Here is an 8,578-nt window from a genome sequence, read left to right on the forward strand (position 1 = left end):
ATTCATGTAGTAAATCTCACCGTAGTCACTATTTCAGACCGGGCTGCAATACTGTTAAGCACGGTTTATTTTAAGATAATAAAAGAGTTTGCTTGTGTTACATTTTCAAATTCGTGTAGCAACCCAGATGAAGATCACAGATGAGTTATGCCTTTTAATTAAAAGTTGCTGGTGTTTTATTAGTCAGGAGGAGTTTATTTACCACACTTACGTTACTCTTTGGCATTACTCCCATAAAGTTTAAATCTAAGTGGGGCCAAACAAACCCTGTGCTTGTCCACCACTGTGGAGCGCCTGAGCTCTCAAGTTCAACTCTCACAGTAGTGATTATGCCCTGATTCTGATATGCTTTGTGTTTTTAAGGGTCGAGCAAACAAGTGTGGAGGACAAGAAACCCCAGTCCATGCAAACCCAGATGGCTGCTGAGCTTTCTGACAGCATCCTCCAGATGACTGTTAAAGACAAAAGAGTTTTACCCAAACTGCACTAATGTTTACTGTAACTGTAACTGGTGGTACTTATTCTAAACGTGACTGTACATTGTTGTTGTGAAATGTATTGCACTATATTTCTTCACTTGAACTGGACAAGCTATTTGACATTACAATAAAGGTTTTAACACAAGTGCATATTGTGCTAAGAGAAAATATTAAAACCTTAAGATGGACTCTTAATTAGATAAAAAATAATCGCTAGACAAAAATCAATAAAAAACAAGGTTCAGCCCTGGAGTTAATTAAAATATAAATGAATCTGAGTGGATTTGGCTACGTGGCCAGCAGGGGGCATCTGTACTATTCTGTAGTGAGTCGGAGGTTAATAAATATTGTTTGCAATGCAGCGTGGGATATAAACTATATTATGCCCCGTCCCACCTTTTTATACTCCTCCCCTGCGTTTCTGCGCCTCCCCTCACACCGTATCTTGCATTCTCATTGCCAGTCGGCCGACTCATATCCAGATATTTAGCAAGGTAGATATCTGGACTTTCAGTTGCCGAGTGCTCGGTGAGCCGCTCGGATCGAGTTGTTGGATAGTTCACACATAGTGATTGAGAGCCGAGTTTCGATCGCAGAGCGAACGCCGAGTTGCTCCCGAGCCGGCAAATCTAGCGCCGACCAGCCGCCGAGCGAAAATCAGGGCAAAAGTCGTGTAGTGTGAACCAGGTATAAGGTTCTGAAAGTCAAAGCACCATTCCAACCATCAGAACACCAAGTGTAGAGGAAAAAAACGGACACGGTCAGTTTATTAGAGAAACGTTTATTAAAGTGCAGATTTACTTTCAGAAAATGAGAAGTGGAGAAAGTAAAAAGGCACAGGATGTGGAGTATCAGGTGGATCAGCACCACGGCGAGAACTTCTCCAGCGCATCAACACTACAGATCGCTTCTGTCCCCGTCCCAACAGTCGCTACATGACATTTACAAGCTGTTGATTATTGAGACACAGCCATTCCTTCTTCTGATCAGCTCCTTATCCTTTATAGCATTATATAATACAGTAATAAATCTACACACACACCAGGACCTTCTACCTACTCACACACGGAGATCTACCAGAACATTCCAGGTCCTTCTGCAGCTCTTCCTCCCTTATATACACTAAATGCTACGATTCTATAATACAGCGCGTCATGAACACAGTGATGAACGTTTACAGCAGAACATCAATAGAAATAAAAGAACTGAATTCTATACTGATACAGTCAGAGCGCTCGCTGTCTCACATTCTGGGAGCGGATGATTTAATAAACGTACAGTTTTAATCAATCTGGTCTCAACAGAACAAAACAACACAAAATTCAACCAATCAGAGAAGAAAGCAGTTCCACTCACTGTACAATCATAGTGCTCGATTATAGGGGAGTGTAAGAAGGGCGCTCAGGCGGCACAGTGGTAAAGTACGCCAGCCCACTATTACTGAGATTAGAGGATCCAGGGTTCAGATATCAGCATTGTTATTGGCTATCTGGGATAGCTATTGGTAGGTGCACTTGTCAGTGTGCTCTCAGTGCAGGTCACACGCCCGGATAGAAATAGGAGGGTTGCACCAGAGTCTGATATGAGGAGCAGATCCGCTGTGGTGACGCCTAAATACTGGAGCAGCCAAATACTGGTCATCAATTGCTTTATCCTGGTCCTCCCAACAATAAAGGCCTTGACAGTCGGCCGGTGGTGGGCTAGCATGACAGACCGCTGTCCCACCCCAACGCTACATATTTACAGTAACAGAGCAGCTTGCTGTTGGACGGTTAGCTTCCAGAATCAGTTAAATAAAAGTGATTAAAGGAGGTGTGAATATTTACAGCTAATAATCACAGTTAAACACAGACTCACCCCCCCCCCAGTACATAAATACCAATAAACCCCCCCCCATGTAAATACTGTTAAGTCGATCGCTAAAATAAATACTGTAAACTGTACAGAGCTGAAGGTGATGAAGGGATCAGATACAGTTCTAATAGAATATATTAAATATTTATCAAACATAAGAAAATAAACATATATAAAAGAAAAAGTGAAAGTAAAAAAAGAAAATTAAACAAATATATAAAAGAAAAAGTTAAAGTAAAAGAAAAACTAAAAAGTGAACGTGAAAATAAAGAACAGACAAAAAGAAAATAAATAAAAAGAGGAAATGTAGATACACCGAGAATAAAAATAATAAAATAAAGAAAATAAATTAAAAACAAAGGAAGAAATAAAAAAAAAAACAGGAATGACAATAGAAACACAGTGTGTTTGTGTATTCAGCTCATAACTGATCCCTCATCCTCTACAGCGCCCCCTAGCTGCAGCATTTCTAACATGTTTACTATGTTTACAGTACAAACATGCAGAACACAGAGGATTAAATACAGGACTCAAAAACACACGTCATTTACATACAGATCCGATTATTTACAGCAGAACACGCGTGTTACATACTATACATGACAACCACGCCCACCAGCTCACCTAAAGCCATGGTTCTACTCACCATGCGGCTGCGTATACGTGTGAACATGCAGCATTAATACAGGTGAACCTTCTGTACGTCTGGAGAATATAAAGTGAGACGTATCAGGAGGAAAATCAGTCCTCAGACGTCCTGAATACAGGTGGAAAGTGTCGGGATGTGTCCTGAACACACAGCTACATTATAAATACGTCATTAATAATAACACTTTCAGATTAGTATAGCACCAGTCGTGTACAGTGTAATGCGCTCTATGTGGTTTGGGATGCAGCAACGCAGTTTGCAGCAGGTATAACCGACTCTGTGGACTCGAGGTAGCTTCACATTCTCATCCTCGTTATTCGAATCAAAGCTCCAGTCAAAGGCAAGAATGAATCAGGAAGACTCGCTAATAATCACCTACATGTACGTTTACAGGTGAGGTCAAAGGTTTAAATACACCTCTACAGGACTGTATTTTAGTTTTGGGATTTTTCTAAGACTGAGTAATTGCAACTCTCAGAAATCAGAAAATCAGTCTGGAATGTCACATTGTTACGTGACTTCAAGTCCCAAGAACAACTGTCCATAATTACAGAGTACATGGAACAGTGGTCGCTTCAAAAACGAACCCAAGCCACCACCTTATTCTGAGAGTAACCGTGTCCCAACAGTCAAATGTAATCCATGATCCTTTAAAACCAGGTCTGTCAAAAACAACAAGCTGCTGGAACAGTAACGGTGCTACTGTCCACAGTCAAGCAAGCTTTACATCACTTATTACTATATTTACACTGATCCTGATAACTGATAACCGCCACCCTACAGCTAATGCTTCAATACGTTTGTTGATAATCACACGGACAAGCCAAGAAAAGTCAAGAGCACGCTTGGAGAGGAGGAAGTAAGGAATGCAAACCCAACAACACTGTAGCTACTGTACATACATCATTAAAAATACCAAGACTGCCAATGACTTACACGTCCAATGCAAGTGTCTCCATGATGAGAAAGCACTAATATAATATCAGCACACGGCTAGTTTACAACCCCAAACCCAACAATGCATCTCATCCTCATCCAGACAGCAGAGGTAACGTGATAGATGTGTAACAGTGTTGAACTACAGTGTGAGTTCAGGGTTCGGTCTCAAGCACTTTTGAAACACAGAATATTGTCACCAACACACCCTCGTTCAAGCTTCTCACATTGGTGTGTTCAGTCAGGCTTTAGATCATGTGATAGATCTAACCGAGCTGAGCCCTTGAGCATTGGTAAAATTGGTTCAGATGATGCCATTTCTTAAAAGGCATCAGTAATTGACATCGTCTGAGGGTACCAGACAGCAGGAACTGTTGATAATACAGCCCCGGTGTTACTGCTGATCTGGTGATTGTGTTAGACGTGGATTAAACCAGAGCACAGGCTGGACAGATTCACACAGAGCACCTTAATTACTGCCAGATTCCTACACGTAAAAGCAAACGCAGGGTGCAGATAGGAATAGCTACACACAAATGGATGCTAGCTGCTATTTAAAGGCTAATAAGAGTGCATACAATGCTACGTAACTGAGACAAAGCCAGTACTGTGCCCAGCTAGTAGAAGAATCAGAATCACATGTATATTTAGTTTAATACTGACGCTCACGTTTTCTTTTTTATTTCCTCCCTTTTAGTGCGTCCAATTGCCCGTTTGCATCACGCTTCCTCTCCACCAATGCCGATCCCTGCTCTGATTTGAGGAGAACGAAGCTAACCCACGCCCCCTCCGACACGTGGGCAGCAGCCGTATGCATTTTGTACAGTGCAGTGCAGATCAGCACTGTGTACGGGAGAGACACACCCTGACAGCACTCTTTTTCCGTCTCTGTGCAGGCGCCAGCAATCAGCCAGCAGAGGTCGTAATTGCATTAGTTATAAGAGAGTCCCTATCCGGCTTAATCCCACCCCTATATGAACAACAGGCCAATCATTGTTCATGTGGCTGCTCAGCCCAGCCGGCAGGCAGAGCTGAGATTCGATACGATGTGTTTTACCGCTGCGTCACCAGAGCAGCCCCTGACTCTCACGTTTTTGAACACAGAGTAGGGTAACTCACACTTAGCTATTAGTAGTTCTTAGCTTTGAACCTAGAGGTATGCTTCCAACGTTCTCATGAAGCTTAAAAAATGAGGGCAGTAGCCATTTAGAAACAGAGTAAAGTTTGCTGGGTCACCACTTCTCAATAATATTACTATTAGTGGTGTAGAACATCACAGTGGGAACTTTGCTACCAGTGTTCCTCAGCTTTTTTAGGTACTAGGTGATCAGTTGCTTTTCATTTTCCATTACCTGACTGACTGATTCAGGGTGCTCAGGTGGTGCAGCGGTAAATACAGTAGCACTCAAAAAAAGACTCTATTGCTGAAGTGTGGATCAAGTCATTAGAGCCATCTGTAGACTAGATGGTCTAGTCCAGATCTGTAGATCTTTGTGGTGTGCTATTACACTCATGTCAGGTAAATGTGGCAGTGAGTAACCTACAGAAGGTCAGTGAGTAAAGCTACCCTGTGCTATTATTCAATCAAACAAACAGTGGTGTAAAAAGTATTCGCCCCTTTTTTTATAGCCATAAATGTATTTTTGTCACATTGATTCACTTCAGATCCTTAAACAATACACCTATGATGCCCTTGTGAATAAATAATGATGGCTCTTTGGGTACCTAATAAGCAAATTAAAGGAAATAATGTTTAGAAAATTATTTCTTTGCGTTTCTTAGTTTCTTGGGACTTTATAAACAATAAACAATTCATATTTACTTTTTTATAAGAGCCTCTACCAAACAGTTGAGATATGATTCTTCAGCTGCTAGCTTTAAATTGACATAAAGGTTAGAAAAACTTATATACATCTACCAATATTTCTGAGTTTAACACACATCAACCAAGCAGTAGATACGACCCTAACAGGCTTATTTACATACATCTTATCTTACCCAAGTATTTAGACTTAAAGTAAGCTCCAGACCATTAAAGAGTTAAGGAGGAGGTAAAGTCATCTGTCCATGAGTCAAAGCTGAGGTGTAATTGTATTATGCAGCAGATCAAAGCAAGGAAACTGTTACGAGACACGGTGATCTCGTGTAGTTTTGTATTCCCAGCTGTTATACCAACCGACTGGGTGGACTCAAAAGCAGATCATAAGTCTCGCAGTTAGCGGGGTTTGAACCGGGATCGCTGGCGTGGATGCGCAGCGCTTATCCCCGTGCGCTATGGAGGAGTGCTTGTGACTGAGCGTTTATGAAGCGAAGGTCCGCTAGGCGGCGGATACTGAGATATTGCGGGATATGAATATACACACGAGGACTGAGTGTGTGATAAAAGAAGAGAAACAAAAACGGGATAAAGTAAATGAGATCGGTGGCGAACACGATCTGAGAAAGGAAAACACAAGACGTGCAGTCTCGATCCCCGGACGTCGGGGCGAGGGCCTGTCACTCTAACCGCTATGCTGCGGAACGAACTGAGAAAACCGCGACCTAAATCGCTTGACGAGGGAGTCGCCTACAAACAGGCGGGAAGCGAAACAAAGGAACTCAGCGAAACAAACAAAGGAGCGCAAACCCAGGAAAAGAAAACTAACAAACTACCCGCTGGCCGTCGGGTAGTTTGGCCGGAACTAAAAGGAACCTCAACGCTGGTGTGAGGGTTTTTAAAAGGAATAACATTCAACGTCTAACGTGGACACCCTGAATGGCGTTAAGGAAGGAAACAGAGAAAGGGTTTTTTGGGAAACTGTTCCCCGAGAGAGAGAAGAGGAAATGTCTTTTACGACGAAAACCCACAGAAAATTACCGGCGAGGTCTGGCAACAACGATTAACACAAGACTCTGCGCCGAGTGAGCCGTGCAAAGCCCTTTAAGAAGTGCCGCCCAGGTGATGTCAATTAGCTTGACTCGCCCTAGGTGTAGCGCGCGATCTCCCCCTAGCGGTGGGCGGATGGCGGTGTCTTACAGAAACGTAATAAAAAGTCCCGACTGGAACCCAGTACAGATGCTGTGACCTGCCGAGACCTGAGCAGCGATTCTGATGAGCAGTATTGTGAAAGATCCAGATCTCATTGTATAAAAATAGTTAAAACGGTCGCTCAGGTGGCGCAGCAGTAAAAACACGCACTAGCACACCAGAGCTGGGATCTTGAATACATCTTATTGAATCTCAGCTCTGCCATCCGTCGGGGCTGAGCGGCCACATGAACAACGATTGGCCTGTTGTTCATATATGGGCGGGACTAAGCCGGATAGGGACTCTCTCATGACTGATGCAACTACGACCTCTGCTGGCTGATTGATGCCGCCTGCACAGAGACGAGGAGAGAGTGCGGATCAGAGTGCATGTGTGGGAATGTGGACCCATTCAGTGAAGGTTGGCACTGATGAGAGGTCCTGACTCACAACATAAGTTCCAATTCAACCCATTACGTTTGAGGTCAGGGCTCTCTGCACTCATCAGACTGTACAGGGGAACAGTCACGCTGGGAACAAATTGAGCCTTCCCTAAAATGTTGTCACGAATTTAGAGACATATCATTGAACAGTATTGTGAAAGAAATAATTGTTAAAAATGAAGTTAAAATTTAGTTCCAATCGTTGCTGATCAAAGTGCCGCAATCACTAATGAAACATGAGTGATTTAGATATTGGATCAGACATCTGACCATGAGCATGGTGGACATCCCTGGACTTCCTCAATTATATAAAATGATTGTTCTCTTTGTGTTTAATAGTAATAATAATATTATTTGTGACCGCTATACAATAAGAATGGTCATTGGAAAGGGGGCAAACACTTTTTCACACCACTGTGTAACTACAAACCAATATCAAGAACCTGAAATATTATTATTATTATTATCTACAGACACCAACCAGCCTGACAGAGGAGGACCAAACCATGCAGATGTGGTGGAGGGTGCATTAATACTGAACCGATTAGACATAACATTAAAACCACCTCCTTGTTTCTACACTCACTGTCCATTTTATCAGCTCCACTTACCATAAAGAAGCACTTTGTAGTTCTACAATTACTGACTGTAGTCCATCTGTTTCTCTACATGCTTTGTTACCCCCTTTCATGCTGTTCTTTAATGGTCAGGACCCCCACAGAGCAGGTATTATTTAGGTGGTGGATCATTCTCAGCACTGCAGTGACACTGGCATGGTGGTGGTGTGTTAGTGTGTTGTGCTGGTATGAGTGGATCAGATACAGCACTGTCACTGCTGGACTGAGAATAGTCCACCAACCAAAAATATCCAGCCAACAGCGCCCCGTGGGCAGCGTCCTGTGACCACTGATGAAGGTCTAGAAGATGAGCGACTCAAACAGCAGCAATAGATGAGCGATCGTCTCTGACTTTACATCTACAAGGTGGACCGACTAGGTAGGAGTGTCTAATAGAGTGGACAGTGAGTGGACACGGTGTTTAAAAACTCCAGCAGCGCTGCTGTGTCTGATCCACTCATACCAGCACAACACAGTCAGTAATTGTAGAACTACAAAGTGCTTCTAGATGGTAAGTGGAGCTAATAAAATGGACAGTGAGTGTAGAAACAAGGAGGTGGTTTTAATGTTATGGCTGATTAGTGTATAAGACAT

This window comes from Trichomycterus rosablanca, chromosome 4, assembly GCF_030014385.1.
Source record: "Trichomycterus rosablanca isolate fTriRos1 chromosome 4, fTriRos1.hap1, whole genome shotgun sequence".
Taxonomy (NCBI): Eukaryota; Metazoa; Chordata; class Actinopteri; order Siluriformes; family Trichomycteridae; genus Trichomycterus; species Trichomycterus rosablanca.